Genomic DNA, 21,864 nt, shown 5'->3' with positions numbered 1-21,864 from the left:
TGAGAAAGAGACTGTATGGCCTGAAAAACTGGAAATATTTACTATTTGGACCTATTTGAAAACGTTGGCTGACTCTTGTTATAGAAATGGCCTTTGGGGAAATGGAATTTATGGGTTTACATTTAATACATGCTGATAATATTTGAGACATTATCCAAGTCCTATGATCTTGACATTCATGTTATGGGGAGCTCCATAGACCTTCCCTGTTTCCTCAGGATGTGGTCCAAGGTTCTAAACTGAAGATAATCCTCACCCCCAGGGTGGAAACAAGGCCCTTCCAGGCCTCCACCTGCACCTCCAACCTCATCCCTGCTCTACTGAAGACCTGGTTGCTCAGATAAACCTTGCCTGGCTGGTTGGTTCCTACATTCCCTGCTCTTGAGCATACTGTTGAGTAAATGAATGTATAAAACTCCAAAGGTCACTGTTTATTTCTTATTAATGAGGTACAATGTGTGCTTACCTCCCTCACACAGTGGCTGTGAGAATCCATTAAGTATGTATCTTAATTCCTAGCCCTTAGTCTTACCCCATGTTCCCACTTCTATTTCTTGTAAAACAAAGTTAGAAATCCTCGGGCCCTTAGCTCTAGAGGGATAACACAGGGTGGTTTTGAGCACATCCTTCCTCTATTCCCTGGTTCAGCAGCACTGTTGAGGGGCTTCCCGGAACACCATGCTAAACAGAGAGACAAAGCAGATGTTGCAGAAGGCAGGGCGTCTGGAGGCAGAGCATAGCTTCCAATTCCCGCCCAGGCGCTGCCATGCGAGGGATCTTTCTATCCTCTTTCTTCCGACCGAGCACCAAGATGGGGTTGCCCTGCAGGCTGGGTTTGCGCCAGTCCCGGAAGGAAGGAAAGCCCAACCTCGTAGGAGTCGTGTGCCACGAGATCTGCGCATCTTCGTGGGGAGTAAATACAACCCGAGGAGTGGGTTCCCAATGAGAAGCCAATGTGGCATGTGCACCGGCTGCGTCCTCACGCAAGACCTCCCAGGGAAGGACGACGGCGGGGAGCCTGCCAGGGTGGGGTGCGGCCCCTGCGCACCTCCAGAGGCCCCCTGCCCGGAGGCGGAGAGTCTGAGGGGGTCCCACCCCAGGGGAGCAGCGGGGGTGCCGGAGCCGGACGGCGCCAGCTCTGGGCATGTGCACCTGCGGGGTGTGTGTGCACCTGCTCCGGGGCGCGCCGGGAAAGGCGGCTTGCGGGGCGCAGGCTGAGCCCTCCCCCAGCCCTGCAGGGCGCCAGAGGCGCGCAGCGGGAGCTCGGCTCGAGGGCCGCGTGTGCCCCCCGCGAGAGGCGGCCGGCTCTGATTAACGCTCAGAGGCGGTGCGTGTACCTGTTACTGGACATATGCTTGTCGTTACAGCCATCTGCTGCACTGGCACCTGGCCCGCTCCCACGCGCTCGTGCCAAACCCGCACTCGGGAGGCCCAGACCTAAGGTAGGCTGCGCCTGGCCGCCCGGTGTCCTCGGGGAGCCCGCGGTTGGGGGGGGGGGGGCTGCTTCCTCAACCCAGGGCCGGGCCCCTCCTCACAAGGGGCCTGTGGCGGCGCTCCAGGCCTTCTGTTTGTGATAGGAGACAGTATGTATTTTCTTTACTACTCACAACCCCCAACATATTTAAATACTCCTCCCCCAACGCCATGGATGATGCCTTTTTCCTTTCCCACCTGCGATGCAGGAAGCCTGACGGTGCTTGTCACCTGGCACCCATTCAACATCACATTTGCTGCCCTGTCGCCTCCTTTTCTCTGTCCCCAACGACGTCAAAGGGAGACGTGATCGGCCAGCATCATGTTTCAAAACGCTTCAGTCCTCTGTGGGAAGCTGCTGACGTTTGTACCCACAGGGCCATCCACACGGATCTCACAGAGTCCACAGGTGTGTTAAGAAATAGCAAGAAGGATTGCAAAAGCTAAAGCAGCTGTGGCCGTACCTCTTTTTGCAAACAGGGCGGAGAAGTCACAGACTTTACAGAAACCCATTCAGGAGGCGGACAGGGATCCTCAGCAGGCCCCATGCCCGCAGATGTGACAGCAGTCTGTTGGCCTTCAAATGGCCGCAGGACAGGCAGGTACAGTGTGTCTGTGACAGTAACTTTTACTGGAAGGGATTAAGAAAGAAATGTGTGAGAAGGCTCTGGAAGGGGTGTCACTGAAGCAAGTTCAAGGGTTACTGATGCAGGGGGGGCCTATGGAATGCTGGGGCTGCGCCTGGCTGCAACGACAGGGTGGCTTCCCCTCTCTTTCACAGGAATGGGCCGTACGGGAGACAGGCATGTTAGTGGGTCACATCACCCTCCAGGAATCCCTTCCCCTCTGGCCCAGAGCCCCGCTGATGGAGGAGACAGACCCCTGTCTACCTCCAGGGAGATTACATTCCAGTTGGAAAAAGGACAGGAAATATGAAGTCAAATATCAATTAAAAAACAGAAGAATACACTTAGGTGACTGGGAGGTCTTCTCTGAAGAAGGGCCATTTCAGTCAAAAGCTGAGTCTTGAGAGGAGCCAGGGCCCCAGGGAAGGGTGCTGCAGGTGCACAAGGGGGGCAGTGGGGGTGGTGGGGACCGGGAGGCCCAGTGAGGAAGGTTTGGATATGTCTCTGACGCTGGGGGGGCTGTGCTGTTGGAACAGTTTCCCAGGACTTCATGTCCATCCGCAACCTGAGAAAGTGGCCTTGTTTGGAAATAGGATCTTTTTGAAGACATTAGGTTAAGACCGGGTGGGTTAGGATGGGCCCTAATCAGTGAGTGGTCTCCTCTGAGAAGCGGGAAGTTACACACACACACACACACACACACACACACACACACACCCCTGCTGGGTGAGGGCTTGGAGGAGAGCCGGCAGGGTGGCAGGCTGCAGAGGTTCAGGGCAGGGGGGCAGGAGCAGGGGCTGGCAGTAGGGCAGGCGGGCCACAGAGCTTACAGATGGGGGATGGCCCAGCATGAAGCCCCTGGGGGGAAAGTGGAAGGAGGCAGCGAGGGCCTGGGGGGGTGGGGGATGCCCTGGAGAGAGGGGCAGGGTGCCAGACTGAGAGGGGTGGGCTGGAGGAAGGGGCACGCTGGGTCTCTGGCTACATGCATCAAATGCTGAGACGGGAAAGAGGACTGAGGCCAGGGTGGAGGGAGGACAGAGTCTTGCTCTGGGCTTCGGTTTCAGATGTCCACAAAGTCTGAGTGGAGATGCTACCTTCCTATCCTTGTCACCTCTCCCTAACTTTTTTTTTTTTTTTTTTTTTAAGTTTACTAGAGAAAGGAGCTTTTCCCTTTGGTCCAACATGCTTATTTAGCATGTTATATTTGCTCCTCAAGGCTGCGGAACTTCTTTCTATCATTCTCCACCCTGGGGAAGACATTCCTGCTAATATCCTAGTGACATGATGCTAGACTCTGAGCTCCTCACTTCGGGAGAAGTGGGGACTCTGCACTCTGAAGAACCCTCTGGAGTAAGTCAGCTCATCACTCAGTGAGAGGGCCCAGCACAGATGGGAGTGTTGACCTCGGGGCCCCGTCTGGCTGGTCCCGAGTACTCCTGTGCTGTGGAATGGCAACCTGGCCCCCTCACTGCTGGGACTGGACCTCATAACCACCCCCCCAGGCTCTGCCCACAGACACCTGCTCATTGTCATTTTTGTGGCCTCTGGATCCCCTGCTGCCTCCCTGTCCCAGATGGGTCAGGGTCTGTGTCCTAACTCCCATACAGCTTTCCAAATGGGACTCATTCCTTTCTTCACTGCCTTTTACATGTTTAAATTTGTTTAATTTCTTACCTTCTTACAGTTCTGTCTCGAGGAACTTGGGCAAATTTACCAGATGCTTCTTTTGGGGGATATTTCAAGGGTCCCACTTGCTGCACTCCAGCACCTTCTTCCCTGAGATGTCAGCCCAACCTCAGAACAGGCCCTCACCTGGAATCCTGGATCTGGGCCCTCATGGGGTGCAAATAAACTATTATCTTGTGTTTTGAGAATCTTAACTCCAGCCTATAGGCTGACTGAGTGCCAGAGATCTGTTTGCCATTTCGTGTTTTTCCTGGGTGACCTGGCAGTCCCACTACTGGCTACTCCTTGTCAAGTGAGGATTCCAGTGGAGGACACAATCACCAAGAAGACCTTCCAGAATCTTCCTGATGCCTACAAATGATTCAACTCTCTTGTCACAATTGATGTTCTTCCATGTAGAAGTGATAAAGAAAATGTGTGGTTTCTCATACATTGATTTTTCTCCAGAAATTTATTGGTCACATAAAATTAAGCAAAAGATGCTACCTTTTACAATTCTTTTAAATATCTTTGTGAAATCTTCCTCTTTAAAAAAAAAATGGGAACATCTTAGTGCTAAGGCATTCTGCAAGTTGCCAGATACCAATTCCCGTTTCAGTGTGACAATGTGCAGAGATTTAAACAGGGCAATTGTCTTCCCGAGGCGGTCTTTTTCCACATAGAGCAAAAAGCTTGGGAATATCAGAAAATTAGGCATCTTCTCATTTTCTGATCTAGAAGGGCTGATCCAGTTTCATTTATAGCAACCTGAGTTGGATCAGCTGCTGTGTAAACAGAGTGCTTGAGTGTAGCCTGGTGGCTACTGCATAATCAAAACCACTGGAACCCAAGCAACACACAAAGATACTGTTTTTGCGCTGTTGCACAATTTGAATTCATTGCAGTGACCATAAAATTGGCTATGAAGCTCCCGACATAAAGACACCTGGGTGGGTAAAGGGTGTGGACACAGCCAGAACCAAACTCTTGTTTTTGCACAACTCAACTTAGCTTATTTCTCCTGAAGAATAGTTCATTTGGACAAATGATGTCCCCAGTGTGCAAAACCCGAATTTGCAAATGCACTGAAGCTAGTGAAAAATGAACGATCGGAGGAGAAAAAAAGTCTAAGTCAATTCAACAAAGTCAAGAGGTGAGAAAAAGGAATGGCTGGCAATGCGGAAAAATAATGAAATGGGAGAAAACTGTGGGAGCGCAGCCCCCTCTCCAGCCCTGGTCCGAGTGGGTGTCCTTTCTGAATGCGACATGTGCCCTGGAAATATGAGGATAAAATAAGGCAAACTGTACCCCGTGTTGCCTCTGCTCCTGAACAGCACAGACTTTTTGTTTATGATGGAAATCAGCATGTGAAAAGAAATCAATCTGTCAATATGTTCTTGTTTTTCTCAACCAGCAAGGAGCTCAGCTTATTTTGAAAAGCCAAAAGGAACATGGGCTGCCTCTTATAATTAAGTCCCCCCAGGAAGCTTAGCCTTTGGAAGTCACACTTTCTTGAGGGACAATCACAGCGACTTGGCTTGTCTGACCTTGCAGGGGCGTGAAAGCAAGCCCTGTGTGATGAGATGCACTTCCCGCGGTGCCTTGGAAGCTGTGGGGAGCGGGTAGGGCAGGGGGATCCACAGGGGCTGCCGAGGTTGGGAGGAACAGAAATCTCTGCCGAATAGGGGATACCGTCTGCAGTAAGAGCCGCAGGCCAGCAGAAGTCAGGACACCTTCTTCAACTGGCTTTCAAGGATCACCAGGACTGACCCCCGCCCCCCATCAGCCCAGCTTACCTAGACAAATACACTATTCAGCAGTTACCAAGTCCCCTGAGAGTTTGGGGAGCAGAGACATAACAGGGTACTCTAACTCCCACACCATGGCTTTATTAAAAGAAAAATGTAGCCTTCTGCCTACAATTCCCTCTCCCTGAGCCCCGTCCCTCCCTGGCCTTCTCATCTTGAAGGAAGGAAAAATAAATTTCTATCAATCTTAGGATATTCTTGCCAGACTTACCCGATTCAATTGTTCACAGCTCTTGGATCTGTATAAAGACAAACATAAAAAGCAAAGCCCCAAACCTCTAGCAATTTGAAATACACAGTTAAATGAGTGACAATATTTATCTTTTGGAAAAGACCTTTAAATAAAGACTCAGAGGAAAAACAAAAGAGAAATAATCATTTGGTATATTTCCTCAACATATTGGTTTTTTAATTGTCAGTGTATGCATTCCAGCTTCCGCCAAGAAATCTGCATCCATGCTTATTACTAAAGACTGAGCATCACCGGCAAATTCTGTTACTATGGCAAACGCTTTTATCAGAAGAGTAATGTAAATGAGAAGAACTCACAAAATGTACGGCTAAGGCACGAAGACAGGAAGGTGTTCTTTGCTCTTGGGCTTTCTCATTTTAAAGGAAATGGTGACAATTAAATCAAATATTTGGCAATTACTTGCTAGGTAAACAACCCTATTTTGAGAGCCATGGGAGATAAAATGGCAAATGTGAGGTCAGTTTCCTGGTCTCAAGGACCTTTCTTTCTAATTGGGGAATGAAGACATAATCATAGGAGAAGTTAAAGGTAAGCTCAGAACAACAGGCAGATGATTACATATGTGTTTAATTGAGAAATAAATTACACAGTGGCTGCGAAGGGAGTCCAGAAGAGGGAGACAGGATGGGCCATGTTTGCTCAAGGAAGGCCTCACTGGAGAAGGGATGGAGGAATTAATTTTAATGGTGGAAGGTGTTGGGATAGGCCAGAGTGTAAGTAAGGATTGTGGGAAAGTGAAGTTGTATGTTTGATGGCCTAGGGGGTTGACTAAAATAGGGCATATGTGAAGGTTGGGTCCCAGATTAAAAAGATACACAAGTCTACTTTCTGGGCAGGGGCAGTTCCCTTTGAAACGCTAAGGGATTTGGATATTTTCCTACAGAAAAGGAATATATGCTGAGGATTTTTTTATATATAAATTTATTTTTTATTGGTGTTCAATTTACCAACCTATAGAATAACACCCAGTGCTCATCCTGTCAAGTGCCCACCTCAGTGCCCATCACCCAGTCACCCCCACCCCCCGCCCACCTCCCCTTCCACCGCCCCTGGTTCGTTTCCCAGAGTTAGGAGTCTCTCATGTTCTGTCTCCCTTTCTGATATTTCCCACTCATTTTTTTTCTCCTTTTATGCTGAGGATTTTTGATGGATTTTGGTTTTCCTCTCCTTTCCCAATGATGGCAGTTGTCCAGTGATGGCAGTCTGTTTCGGCAGGGGGAGTGGAGGATGTCCTAATTCAGTAGTTCATTTGCTCGCCATCCAGTCTTGCTCTAGTTCCTGCTCTGAGGTTGGCAAACATGTCCCTGAAGTGTGTTATACTTTGTGTTTCCAGCCTACCCCAACATAGCTCAGCCTCTCCAGAGTTTGGGCATTCTGCCAACAAGCCCCAATCTGTCCATGAATCAACTTTCAGCGTCTGCCGGCGGTATCTCCCCAAAGCTTACTGCCCACCTGCTTGAACCTGCTGGTTTCCAGGGATACAGACGCGGTCAGCCTCTGCTTCCAACCAGGCTGACTGTCGTGGGAAGTTCCGGGCTTTTGTGTGAATGGCATGCATACTCCACGCATCCTTGCCCATCTTCAGACAGTCTCCTGGTTGCTACTCAACGCTCCAGACACACATTTCCAAGTGCTTATTGCTGGAGAACACAAATCTTGATTATGCTTCCATAGCTAGATGCGTAGACCTAATGAATTCTCTTTCTTCACCTGGAGTCGTGGCTCAGCTCTTGCCCACCCAGTGCTTCCCATAGCCAACCCGGCAAAGCCAAGGAGTACCAGGTAGAAAGCAAGATATTAAGAGCAGTATATTTGCTATCGTGTAAAATATATTAGAAGGTGAAAAATGGTAGCAAGGAAACTAGTTAAGAGGGGTTAGAAGCACCATGAGGTAAAAATGCTTGGGCTCTGGAGATGGTGTGGGGATTGAAGAAGAAGGAAAAGACATGGGATAAAGAAAAGGGAACAAAGGAGGTGGGAGGGTGGGTGGCTTCTTGGCCTTAAGGCACAGGGAAAAGTGTGGGGGTCAGAGAGGACTGGAGAGCTTCTGGCATGGGAGAAGGAGAGAAGGAGGGTGCCACTCGCAGTAATGACAAAGCAGAAGGGACATGTAACAAGGATGGGCATGTTAAATTTAACTCTGCAATAAAGTAAAAATGGGACTTCTTCTGGTTCAATGTCTCACAGTGAAGAAAGGTTGCTAGTGGGTGATTTTGTCAGTGAAGAAAACATAGGAACATGAGTAAGAGATCAAGGAGTTAGCTTAAGGAAATGTTAATATTTAAGAAGAATAGAGGGAGGGAGAAGAATAGTCAATAAAGAGAGAGAGAGAGAGAGAAGAAAAAGCCAAAGAGGTTGCAGTTGAGCCACATTATTTTAGGGTCACAGAAGTCAAATTTAAAAAGACATAAGCTAGTTATGTCAAATGATCTTAAGAGGTCATTGTGAATGGAGAAAATGTGTCGTGTGGGAGTGAGGAGGTCACTGGTGCTCAATGGTGTAATCCCACTTTAGTGGTGGAGGCAGAAGTCAGACTATGCCAGCCAGGAAGTCTACAATTACAAATAATTCTGGAAGTTTGCACCTACGTTTGGGGATCAGTAAGTAGTAATCATGGAGACATTTGTCTGTGAGAAGCATGATGACCTCTGTTCTGTGTGTGTAGGCAGAGAAACCAGTTCCTGCAGTTGTGGAGACTGGAAAGACATGAGAAAAAGACATTATAAAGGGAGAAAAAGAAGATGGAGAGGCTTTCATGCCTCCTGACCTGGTTTGCGAATAGAGATGAAATCATTTCTCTGGAAGGGATATGGAGGGTTGAGTGCTCCAAGAGAGGAAAAATGATGGCGAGTGTCCTTGTAGATTAGGAGTCAGGGGGGAAAAAACCAAGGTAAGAAACATTTGGGAAATCATAGTGGTGAAGCAAGGGCTAAAGAAACGTAGAGAATATACAGTGAGGCCAGGCAGCCCCACAGCACGGGAGAAAGAGGACAATGAAGATGACCTGAAGGTAGACTCTGCCCTGTGGACACAGTTCAGGTTCAGATGGCAAAGGAAGTCTCGTTGGTAAGAGTTGAAGTAGTTGACCATTGAGCCTAAGCTGGACAAATTTTGAAGTTCAGGGTTATCAATAGGGGTACAGAGAGTGAAGGGAGGTTGTGGAAGCACAGATGCACAGATTGGCTGGGGGACAGAAGGCAGGAAGCAGGAAACAAGGGGAGGTGGAGCTGGCTCAGGGGGAGGGTGCCCTGTTTCTTGGCTAGTGTGGAGTATTCATAAGGGCCTGCAGAATCCTAAAGCAAAGAAACATAGATTGAGGCACCAAATAATCCTGTTTAAAATATGGGTCTTGGGGGACCTGGGTGGCTCAGTTGGTTAAGTGTCAGCCTTTGGCTCAGGTCATGATCCCGGGTTTCTGGGATGGAACCCTGTGTTGGGCTCCTTGCTCAGCAGAGAGCATCCTTCTCCCTCTTCCTCTGCCCTTCCCCACCCTGCTGATCTCTCACTCTCTCTCTCTCTCTCTCTCTCTCTGTCAAATAAATAAATAAAATATTTTCTTTTTCTAATAAAATATCGGTTTTCTAGATAGGGTTTCTCAACCTTGCATTATGACAGTCTGGGCTACATCATTCTCTATTTTGGGGGCTTGTCCTATGTATCATAGGATGCTTGGCAGCATCCCTGGTCTCTATTCACCAGATGCAGTAGTGTCACCCTCCACTGAGATAACATGAAAGCCCCAGACATTACCAAATATCCCCTGTGGGGAAAGGGGAGTATGCAAAATTGCCCTAGGGTTGAGAACCTCTAGGATAGATGATAACATATTTTAAGGAATAAGAAAAAAATAGCCTAGCAAAGAAGTCATCTAAATAAAAGAATGAAGTTAATAACTACAAGTGACTTGCCAAATGGGTGAATGAAATGTGTGTGTGTGTGTGTGTGTGTGTATAATGGAATATTATTCAGCTTTAAGAATATTATTCAGCTAAAGAAAGCTTTAATATTATTCAGAATATTCATGAATATTCTGGTTCATGTTACAACATGGATGAACCTTGAAGATTTTCTGCTAAATGAAATAAGCCAGACACAAAAAGACAAATATCATATAATTCCATCTATATGAAGTACCAGGGGTCGTCAGCTTCGTAGACACAGCAAACAGAACAGAGGTTACCTGGGGGAAGGGAGACAGGGCAGGTAGTGTTTAACATGGACAGAGTTTTAGTTTAGGATGATGGAAACGTTCTGGAGGTAGATGGTGGTTATGGATGTACAATGTCAATGTACTTCATGCCACTGAAGTGAACACTGAAAAATTGTTAAAATGGTAAATTTATGTTGAGCATATTTTATGACAATAAAAATGTTATTTGTACCTATTAGGCACAATATACTCGTGTTATGGCCCTCGGTTTTTCAGTGATTCCAGAAAGGCATTTGACAACCATAGTGATGATTTTTTAAAAAAGATTTTATTTATTTATTAGAGAGAGAGGGAGAGGGAGAAGTAGAGGGAGAAGCAGAGTCCTCTGAGCAGAGACCCTGATGCTGGTCTTGATCCCAGGACCCTGAGACCATGACCAGAGTCAAAGGCAGACCCTTAACAAACTGAATCACCTAGGTGCCCATAGCAGTGATTTATTTCATTTCATTCTTTTTTTTTTTAGTTTAACTTCAATTTACCAACATATATCATAACACCCAGTGCTCATCCCATCAAGTGCCCTCCTTAGTGCCCCGTCACCCAGTCACCTCATCCCCCCACCCACCTCCCTTCCAACGACCCTTTGTTTCCCAGAGTTAGGAATCTCTCACGGTTTGTCTTCCTCTCTGATTTTTCCCCCTCTCAGTTTCCCCTCCTTTCCCTTATAATCCCTTTCACTATTCCTTATATTTCACATGAGTGAAACCGCATGATGATTGTCTTTCTCCGGCTGACTTACTTCACTCAGCATAATACCCTCCAGTTCCATCCACGTTAATGTAAATGGTGGGTATTCACCCTCTCTGATGGTGAGTAATATTCCATTGAGTATGTATATATATATGTGTATGTATGTGACGCATACATATATTTATATATGACACACATATATATATATGTCACATCTTCTTTATCCATTCATCTGTCAAAGGACATCATATCTCCTTCCACAGTTTGGCTACTGTAGACATTGCTGCTATAAACATCGGGGTGCAGGTGTCCCGGCGTTTCACTGCATCTGTATCTTTGGGGTAAATCCCCAGCAGTGCAATTGCTGGGTCATAGGGCAGGTCTATTTTTAACTCTTTGAGGAACCTCCACACCGTTCTCCAGACTGGCTGTACCAGTTCACATTCCCACCAACAGTGCAAGAGGGTTCCCCTTTCTCCACATCCTCTCCAACATTTGTTGTTTCCTGCCTTGTTAATTTTCCCCATTTTCACTGGTGTGAGGTGGGATCTCATTGGGGTTTTGATTTGTATTTCCCTGATGGCAAGTGATGCAGAACATTTTCTCATGTGCTTGTTGGCCACGTGTAGGTTTTCTTTGGAGAAATGTCAGTTCTTGTCTTCTGCCCATTTCTTGACTGGATTGGTTTTTTTTTTTTGGTGGGGGGAGGGAGTGTTGAGTTTGATAAGTTCTTTATAGATCTTGGATACTAGCCCTTTATCTGACATGTCATTTGCAAATATCTTCTCCCATTCTGCAGGCTGCCTTTTAGTTTTGTTGACTGTTTCCTTTGCTGTGCAGAAGCTCTTTATCTTGATGAAGTCCCAATAGGTCACTTTTGCTTTTGTTTCCTTTGCCTTTAGAGACGTGTCTTGCAAGAAGTTGCTGCGGCTGAGGTAAAAAAAAGTTGCTGCCTGTGCTCTCCTCTAGGGTTTTTTTTTTTTTTTTTTAAGATTGTATTTATTCATGAGAGAGAGACAGAGACAGAGGCAGAGGGAGAAGCAGGCTCCATGCAGAGAGCCCATCTCCTCTAGGATTTTGATGGATTCCTGTCATAGCGGTGATTTAAAGAGAGAAGAGCAGAATGGTCACACACTGGCCTGAAGGTAAGTGCAAGTTGACATTGTATTAGTCAGCTCAAGCTGCCATAACAAAACACCATGGACAGGTCATCTTGAAGGAGAGCAATCGATGTCCTCAGAGTCCTGTAGGCTGGAGTAGAGATCAGGCACCTCAGGGGCACGTCTAGCGAGAGCCCTCCTCCTGGCAGACAGACGGACGGCCAGCCCCTTGCCAGTCCTCACACGGCCTTTGCTCGCTGTCTCTCTTCTTACAGAATCCAGTCCTACTGGATTAGAACCTCATATGTACGACCTCATTTACGCTTGATTGCCTCCTCCAGGAGGCAGGCCCTATCTCCAAATATAGTCACATGGGAGGTTAGGGCTTCAACACATGGAATTTCCAGGGGGACACAGTTGGGTCCCCGTTGGCTCCCTTCTCTCCCATTTCGATTGGGCAGTGGGTGAGGCACATGTTCGAGGACAGGGTGGCAGCGGCTTCAGGGTGTTCCTGACAGAAAAACAGCCTTTCCTCCAGCGGAGGAGAGGGGAGACGCAACGATGGAGAGGCACGCCCAGCAAGGAAAGGCAGCAGCCTTCCAACGGCTCAGAAACCACAGATTTGGAAAGGAGCAAGGATGAGCACTGGTGTCGCTAGGAGAAGAAACACATGACTTACAAGGACAGGAACAAATGATGGCCAGTGCATTTTTTCACGCAGCAGAGAACAGCTTAAAACCATGGATATTTACGACACTTTAAATATATAATTCCTTCGAGGAGAGCACAACAACCCCCTATTTTCCAATGCTATTAAATATTAATAAGGAGGAGACGGCCTTCCCTTTAAAAGCACTCACAGGTTTTGGGCAGAGCAGGTGACAGACTGGAGTTAATCTCTGACCAGTGAGACCGTGGGCATTTAAATAACAGCTTTTACTGGTCCAGTGCTTTTTCCCCATTTATGCTAAAGGCCTAATCTTTCTGCGCTTATGTTCTCAAGCAGCCACGGTGAGATAAGTGGCATTTAGCTGTTCAATATGATGAAATGCTAAATATGGTTTGTGCCAGACTTAATTGCCACTACAAACGCCATCGAGACTCTGTGCCTGCGTGTGAGATTGGACTGCAGCGTGACTGATCCGTCCTTGGCCACCCCTCCGACCGAGGCAGATTGCTGCAAGATTGCTTTGCCCATTTGATGGCAAGGAGAGCTCCAGTGAGCAGATGGGTGGCACCAAAGTCCAGTTCAGTTGTTTGATATCGATCTAGCCACAATCTAAATTCAGTTTAAAAATACAAATCAGGGCAGCCCGGGTGGCGCAGCGGTTTAGCGCTGCCTTCAGCCCAGGGTGTGATCCTGGAGACCCGGGATCGAGTCCCACATCAGGCTCCCTGCATGGAGCCTGCTTCTCCCTCTGCCTGTGTCTCTGCCTCTCTCTCTCTCTCTCTCCTCTCTGTGTATTCTCATGAATAAATAAATAAAATCTTAAAAAAATACAAATTAAAAAGAGAGAGATTGAGGGAGAGGACCTGTCACTGGGAGCTCTCTTTCCCTCCTTCCTTCATTCTTGGATGAAAGGAGCTTAAGTGATCCACCTGGAATGTTTCCTCTCTCTTATATAAGCTACAAAAGCTTGTGTGTAAGGCAGCTGATCCGGCTTCTTCCACTGTGCTCCCGTGCCCCTGTGTACACCCTAGGGTGTTCTTCTCCCTGTGTCATCCCTGCTTGTGACTCAGAACCTTCCTGGGGTTGCCTCTCTGCCACATCTCTGCAAACTTGCTCCCGTTCAGGTCCTCTTCCACAGCTCTTGCTTGCTGCATCAGGAACATCCTCCTCCCCTTGCTCTCTGTGACAGTGTACCACCCACCCCCCATAGTGGACACTGGATTCTCAGAGCTGAAGACCCATGTCTTCTGTGTCTTCTGGTCTACCACCCCAGAGAAACAACCATTCAGCCTGAGCCTGACTTCCCAGGCCTCTCCTTCATTTGTTGAGAAAAGCACATCTCAACAGCCTTGTTTATGGTCCTAGGTTCTTCAACCCTAATGCTGAGAACAGTCAATCAAGGTAAGGATCTCTTGGGAAAACCTGTTGGTGGCACATTGTAAGTGCAAAATCACAACTTTAGCTCATTTTCTCTCTTTTCCTAACAAATCAAGCTGTGATTGGCTAAGAACTTCTACCTTAGTAATGATATCATTTACACCTTGCACAGTGGGGGTGCCTGGTGGCAATGGTCTGGGAGCCTTGGGGCATGTGTTATGACATCATCACTATGTCCTCCTGGGTAGACCTCCTGCGGTCTTGGGCAGTAGATGTACACAAGTTCTGTGAGTCACTCAAGTTCTAATCTGTGCTCGTCTTTCAGTTTAAACCCATGAACACCTTAACTTCTCAACCTCTTTATAGAGAACTGCTTCTCATTGCTTGTGTGACACTGGGTTGGGTTGTGGCCATCACCCCTCAGGAGTGAGCATTCAGTGCCAGCACAATCCACAGGGATCATGGCCCTTGGGTAGTCATCGGCTTCAGAGGAAGGTGGTAAAGACTCAGCAGGAGCGTTCTGCATACCCAAGAACTCTGTCCACTTCTGTTCCCTTCCCTACTTCCCAATTCTCATGCAAGGAGGAACCCTAACCCTGTGCCAGATAGGCTCAGTGGGCATGGAGGACCGGTTGTCAAGGAATTGAGGGTCATCATGCAATTTTGGAAATTGTCTTTGGGGTCATCCTGGCCCCCAACAGTGCTTCTGTGGCTCACTTCCACCTGGGAACTGCTACCCCCTGGACCCTAGGCAGGGAGCACACAGGGACCCAGAGCTTGAACTCTAAGAAGGCAGTGGAGAGGTTAGAGCTCAACCATGCAATCATAACCATACTAAATGCAGCTAGGACTGGATGACATGATGGGAGCATCATCCTGAGGCCCCTAAGCAAGGCAGAGAAGCCAGAGAAAGCCATCCCTGGGAAGGGACTTCCAAGTGGCTATTTGAGCATGAGAAGGGGCTCACTGGGCATAGTGGCAGGGAGCTGACGGAGACCACGGGGAAACAGCGTGTGCAAGTCTCAGATCTGAAACAGTATGAAGCTCAGTCTCAAGAAAGTTGAGAAAATAATAACTACATGCTTGTTTGATGCAGGTAGAGAAATAAGAGAGGCATGAGGTCCCAGGATGGAAACATCAGGCCCAAGATGGCATAGGAAAATGGCAGCCAGGCCACAGATGTTAGCTCCCAAGGAGTCTGAAGCAAGTCACCCTTGCAGTGCACAGACACCTGCAGGCTGGGAAGCTGAGTGGCGAAGCAGGCAGGCAGGAGGCAGCTGCAGAGCATGGATGGCGGGGGATAGTGGTGTCGTGCAGGCACAATAGTGCTGCTGACTAAAGAAACTGGGTGGGCAGGTCAGGTGCCATGGGTCTGGTGAGTGTCGTGGCCACGGGTTCCCAGTGGTCCTGACACACCTGGCTGTGTGAGGTGCTGCGGGACGCTCTGTGTGGGCACAGGTGCAGAGATGGTGCAGACTTTGAGTCACACCCCCTCCCAGTTCCCAGGCAGACTGATGGCCGGGGGAGGAGCAAGGACCCCGGCTGCTTGGGACAAAGCCACTGAGGGTCCACAGAGCCTCTAAGTGGGGAAGTGGGGAGGGAGAGAGATGATGCAGGCAAGGGGACTGATGGGGTCGAAGGAGGCTGAGCTCAGGGAGTAGGAATGTCTGGTTTGAATGATGGAGCTTTGGCTGGTGGTAACGGGGAGGAACAGAACCGTCAGGAATATGGGAAGACATTAGCAGCCCAGACATGGTGGTGTGTCTGCTCAGACCCAGGTCCTCAGGCTGCTGCAAATTTAGCGGGGGCAGAGGACTGACCCAGTCAGAGGCAAGAGTTCCAGCAGACCCATTAGGGGGTCACCAGGATGCATTGTCATGGCAACCACGAAAGCTCAAAGCAAGGCCACCCATCCTGCTCTCATAGGGCTTCCCTTCCTGGGGGGGAGGATGCTTGGTGCTGGTCATTCAAACATGTGAGCCCAGCAGCGGGAAGCAGCAGGCTAGGGTGGTATTGTGCCAGCAAGTAGGCTGAAGGGGGGCCGGGTGCCCTGAGACCCCAGAGAGAAGCTGAATCAGTGGAGGCTCTCATATGCAGAAATTGTCAGCCTTCTCTCAGGCCAAGCTGCCCCTTCAAAGTGCAGGGAGCTTGGCTTTGTAGCCATTCCTCTCCGACCTAAGGACTTCCCAGGCTGACGCTTCACCTGGAAGCAGCACCCTGCTTGCCTAGCTCTTCCACAGGCAGGTGACCCCTGTTGCCAGGCTGGGTCTCACACCTGAATGCAAGAAGAAGAAGGGTGGTCATTCCTCTCTGTGTCGTTCATCTTCTGGGGAAATGGCCTACAAAATAGGTCCAGGATAAAACCAGCAGCTGCAACCTGCACATGTATTTAGATACTTGCCACTTAAAGTATCTAAAAAGATCCTTTCTGGGCGTTAAAAAAAAAAAAAAAAAAAAGGAAAGGTGTGGATTCCATTCATCATCACCTAAGTGTTATTCTTTCTAAAAAATAAATCCAACTCCATTGCACCCTTACTGATGACAAGACTAAGTCCCAATCCCATGGCATGGCATCTACAGACTTCCAATCTAGTCCCATCAATCTTCCAACCCACTTTTTACCACGTGCCCTAAATAGCAAGCAGTCCAAATCCACATCAGGGCTCAAGCATCTCATTAATGGTTCAGGAAATCTGGGCCATGGCTGGACTACACACTCCTCTCCCCCTTCTAATGACTAGAACCCACCCTGTGGAATGAACTCAAATACCACATCCTCTTGGGAGCCTCCCCCAGATCCTCCAGCAGTTACTGTGTTCTCACTACTCTTCTTCACATGCACAATCCTGTGCCACATGGTACAGCAGAGACCACTCGTGTGTGTGTGTGTGTGTGTGTGTGTGTGTGAACTATGTGTAACTGACTTTTTTATAGATCAAGAATCATCAAAAATTAGCAGTTACATATAGTTCAACCAAATGTTTGTCCCTCATTGTCTCTCTCTCTGTGTCTGTGTGTCTTTAATAGAAGTAGAATCATTAATTATATCTGGGCCAGTGGCTGTTGTTTAGTAAGATTATATTTTGCAAGTGTGGTCATATGACTGAGTTCTGGCTGGTGAAATACAAACAGATGTATTGACCGACAGCATCTAGAAACCGTACTTAATAGATAACTTGTGTATACCCTTTGTTATTTCTTCATAGTCCTTCATCCTTCCTGCGTCCTGAAATGTACTTATGACTTCTGGTGCTCTAGCAACTCTTTTGGAACATGAGAAAAAGGGATGTATCCTAGAGATTATGAAATGGTGAGCTAGAGGTAGGTTGAGTCTCTAAGATCTTTGGTGACAAACCCACCACAATAGCTCTGGAAAGATAGAGAATTTCTACTTGAGTAAGCCAAGGTTATTTGTAGCGGAACCTACTTATAAGTGATATGTAATGAATTTGAATTATTTCCTCATATGCTTGCCTTCTTACCAGACTGTGAATTCTTCAAAAGCAGAGGGTTATGTTTTTAACTCTTTGATCCCTCAAGCACTGGGCCTGGCAAATACTCAATAATCTTTATAAAGTATTTTGTTGGTTTGAAGAGAGTGATTCAAGAATGGCTTATGTGACTGAAAGACAACATTTAAATATCATTAGGTTAAAGACAGACTCAAAGAATACCAACAAATGAATAGGAGAATAGATTGAGGTGGTCCACAGGACGCCTGGGTGGCTCAGTGGTTGAGTGTCACCTTCAGCTCAGGATATGATCCTGGAGTTCCAGGATTGAGTCCCACATCAGGCTCCCCATGGGGAGCCTGCTTCTCCCTCTGCCTGTGTCTCTGCCTCTCTCTGTGTCTCTCATGAATAAATAAATAAAATCTTTTAAAAAAATGAAAAGGTGGTCCACAGACATTTTTTACAAGAAACAATGTCAATACATATCAAAGCATGACAATATGCGTTTGATTTTGCTGAGAAAACTCATCTCCTGCGCTTCACTCACTCTGAGAGGCAGAGGATCAAGGCCAATGAATACAACCAGTGTAAATGGCCAGTAAATGCAGTTGGAGAAAGATAGAGGAAGAGAAGGAATGAGGATTGGCAATACAGGGAACTTACTCCAATAACTGACTTTGATGGGTTTAAGCCTAAGGAAAAGCTGCAGACCTTGCTTCAGAGAGGAGCATGGTCTGAATTTAAAGAGCACCAGCAACTACCCACCCTTTCCAAAATTGAAAAGGCCAGAAACTCTAAGTCTTTCCTCTGTAAACTATGGCTTTCTGTTTAACTGCCAGGAACAGTATAAACTGTGCAAATAGCATGCTATGAAATTGTTATAAATCAGGAATCAAGCGCCCAGCTTCTCCATAACGACATGTGATTGGGAGTTGCAGGCTATGCTCAATGCAGTCTACTGGCCACGGGCTTAATGATGAGATCAGGGCAAGTCAATTTTCACTCGATGTGAGAAAGTTTATTAGTACAACTAAAACTATCAAAATAATCGATTTATAAATCTAAACAAACCATTAAGGTAAAGGAAGCCCTAATAGATACTAGGGTCAATGTCTCAATCAATAATATTGTACAACTCCGGTGACAAGTCAAATGTACAAAAGAGGGTCAGTTCTGCTGCTACAAATGAATCATGAGCAATCAAATATAATTTCGCATCATAAAAGACATGTGGCAGGCATAATAGATCTAATTCCTCCTCTGATCAGGGGAGAGGTAGGAGTTCAATTATAGCTCCAGTCCCTGGAACACAGCTTGCTAAAGAAATGATGTTTTTACCACCTAAGAGACAGAGATATGCGTTGGGGGTGGGGGTGGGGCAGAGGCCGTGTGGCCTCAGGAAGTGGGAGTGGATGAAGACAGGAGGGTTCAGGATTGTTCTGTTCTCACCAGCTGGCTGAGCCTGGGGGAGCGTTTTGCTTGTTGGGGAGTCTGCATCTTCCCCGTGTAAAGTCAGAGGAATGGTTTAAGGGCAGGGAGAGTATAATGAGCTGTAAAATGTTTGGGGAAGCAGTATAACCTCACCTGACCGACTCGGGATCCTAGAGAGAGGGGAAAGGTGGGGTGGGCAGGGCCCAGAGCACTAGCAGTGGGGAAAGAGGCCCCTGGTCTTGGGCAGCAGGAAGTGAGTGGGCTGGGGGGAGGGGGTGGGGGGGGCGGTGCCGCTGCTGTGAATTCTCACCTGCAGCCACTTGCTCTGCTCCATCTTCAGGCAGCTTGGGGAATCTGCAGCCCCTAGCCCCCAGTTGGGGTCCACACCATGTCTGTGAGGCACCTGTAACAAATGAGTACACATTGAGCATGGGGGGGAATGGAAGCCTCTGCCTCCTCCTCCTGTCCTCCGGGGTAGGGGCAGCCTTTGGGGGTCTGGGCTCTGGAGCCTCCCCATAGCATCTGCCCCCATCATGTGGTCTCCCCCTGGGTGTCTGTGTCCTTGTTCCTTCTTATAAGGACACTCGGGTCCAGGGCCCACCCTCTCCAGTGTGACCCCATCTGAATCTACCTAATTCCATCTCCAGAGACACTGTTTCCAAATAAGGTCAAATTCTGAGGTTATGGGTGGATATGAATTTTGCAGAGATGCCAGTCCCCATGATGTCAGGTGCTTCTCATTTTCTGCCCTGGGGCTTCTCAGACACGCAGGGGGTGCCCTCAGGAATCCTGGTAGTCACGTGTGTGGGTGGCAGATGACCGGCAGACACTGAACCCTCGGAGCCACAGATTCCTGCTGGTCCATTTGGCCTCAGCAGAGCCACAGATCGCAGAGCCTCCAGGGTGAAGCAGAGTGTGGAACTGAGCTTCCTTTTGGAGCCTGACATCCTCAGGTCTTGGTTGCTTTGGGTGCTTGTGAATGTCTTTACCTGCCTCTTTTTTGGTGCTTTGTTCAGTGTTTGTAGCTCTTCTTGGAAGGGTTGTCTTCACACACAATCCTGGTTGTAGCTGTGAGCTGGAGTCTGTTGTTGTCCCTACCTTTGCAAGCGCCCCGCCTGTCACCTGCCTCATTCTCTGTAGGAGATACAGCAGCTCTTCATCAGACTTCTGTAAACCACGTTTCCTCCCAACTGCTATAATCTCAGCACTATTTCTAGCCTACTAAATCTGGTCATTTATTTTATTACTTTTTGAAGATTTTATTTATTTCAGAGATAGAGAGCACAAGCAGGGGGAGCGGCAGAGGGGGAGGGAGAAACAGGATCCCTGCTGAGCAGGGAGCCCAACGTGGGGCTCCATCCCAGGATCCCGAGGACATGACCCGAGCCAAAGGCAGACACTTACCCGACTGAGCCACCCTGGTGCCCCTAAATCTGGTCATTTAAAAAAGCCTTTTCATATATGCCATCTTCACAACCAAGCCTGTGAAGTCATTAATGCAGATGTTATGTCCCCATTCCAAATACGGATACATTACAAGGCAGAGAGTTGAAATATTGTCCCAGGGTGAGTATCTACCAAGTGACAGGAAGAACAGACCCACATGTCATGTCATGTTTCCCAACCCCAATCACAGTAGTGTAGGGGGCGATTGTGACATTATCAGGTGCCAAATGAGGACTAGACACTATGGACAGGTCCTAATGAAGACTTTCTGTGAAATAAGTTAATCACACATTTTCCTCCTGTAACATCCTATGTCTGCATGCTTCTCTTTTGTTCAGGAAGCGTGTAGCTAATTCAGTAATATTCAGACTTTGGTAAACTTTCAGGGGATGGGCTTCCATTGCAAATAATGATTTATTCCTCTCAGTAATCACATAGATTCTTGTTCTCATTTACAGTCTAGGTAACCCAGTGTCCGCTGGGCTTATCGTTCCAGCATGAGCCTAGAGCACCTGCCATGTTTGCGGATGTCATCCCTGCAAGTTGCAAGTCAGGCACTCAGCTTTTCTGCCTTGGTTAGTCAATTTGCAAAACAGTAATGATCAGACCTTTATTAGCAGAGAAGAAAGAAAGGGGGGAGGAAGGGAAGTAGACTGAATATTTCATATTTTGGTTAAGTTAGCATCAGTTTCCTTTCACTGAAGGCACACATAGTTTTGTGGGCTACTTCTCTTTTAAATTTTATTTGTCTTGCTATAGTGGAGAGCCAAAAAATGTGCTGGGCTTTTTTCATATTTTTTTTTCCTCAAGAGTGCTGTTTCTTCACTAATATCTAATGAGCCAGGTTTACCACCTGTTTTATCGATTTTGTGTATTGAATTATGGAATGTGCTAGGTGGCTGAGATATAAAATAAATGAAAAACATAAAATCTATGAAAACCATGAAAAAGTTTGTGCTTTTTTGATATGCATATGCTGGCTTTGGATTAATGTGCAAACAGTTACCAGGAAAAATGACAAATTATTACTGAATTCAATACCAAGTTGTGTGAGGGGACTTCAAGGCTACAGAGATTGGGGAAAAAAAATAAAGACTCTGTGTTGTGTCTGACTGGAAAGTCCCACTGCAGGGAGCAGGATGAGGCTAACATTTATTTATTTATTTGAAAATTTTATTTATTTAAGTACTCTCTACACTCCCTCCCCCTCCCCACCATGGGGCTTGAACTCGAGAGGTAGAGATCAAGATTTGATGTTCTTCCAACTGAGCCAGCTGGGCACCCTCACAACGAAGCTGGGGTTTAAATGAAAGCATTTGATTTGGTAGATGCTGTGAGCAAGTAATTTGAGCAATAAGGTGGCTCAGAGAAGGAGTATGATGTCTGGGTGTGGCAGTACTCTTTTTAGAGGTCCTTTTTTGGAAAAGTATTAGAAGAGACCTAACAATTCTGGGGGGTCCCTGCAGCCAGAGTGAGGGCTTCAATCTGCATGGTTGACAAGAGAGACTGAAACTTCAATGTAATTTCTAACAGGTAACACTTACCTTGTGGCAGAGAATTTGGAAAGCTCAGGAAAGTATTATGGAGGAAACAAGTCACCTGTGATCTTGCCCCTGGGAGGAGGCACTGTAAGCATCTCTGTGTGCTCATCCTGGCCTCTGTG

The 21,864-nt window shown here is 47.4% G+C and overlaps 2 long non-coding RNA genes across 2 annotated transcripts; both read left to right on the top strand.

Moving 5' to 3' along the window:
• Positions 1-1,305: 1,305 nt before the first annotated feature.
• On the top strand, positions 1,306-6,363 carry LOC111091772. The gene is made up of 4 exons (XR_005376095.1): positions 1,306-1,442; positions 1,954-2,075; positions 3,246-3,449; positions 3,784-6,363. It is a non-coding gene; the product is annotated as an uncharacterized LOC111091772 (long non-coding RNA).
• Positions 6,364-11,737: 5,374 nt separating this feature from the next.
• LOC111091777 lies at positions 11,738-21,094 on the top strand. Its single transcript, XR_005376094.1, has 3 exons — positions 11,738-11,870; positions 17,079-17,193; positions 20,660-21,094. It is a non-coding gene; the product is annotated as an uncharacterized LOC111091777 (long non-coding RNA).
• Positions 21,095-21,864: the final 770 nt, after the last annotated feature.

The sequence above is a fragment of the Canis lupus genome, chromosome 22 (genome assembly GCF_011100685.1).
Source record: "Canis lupus familiaris isolate Mischka breed German Shepherd chromosome 22, alternate assembly UU_Cfam_GSD_1.0, whole genome shotgun sequence".
Classification (NCBI taxonomy): Eukaryota; Metazoa; Chordata; class Mammalia; order Carnivora; family Canidae; genus Canis; species Canis lupus.
Note: the sequence above shows the minus strand (reverse complement) of the source record. Positions and strands in the feature narration are given on the sequence as shown.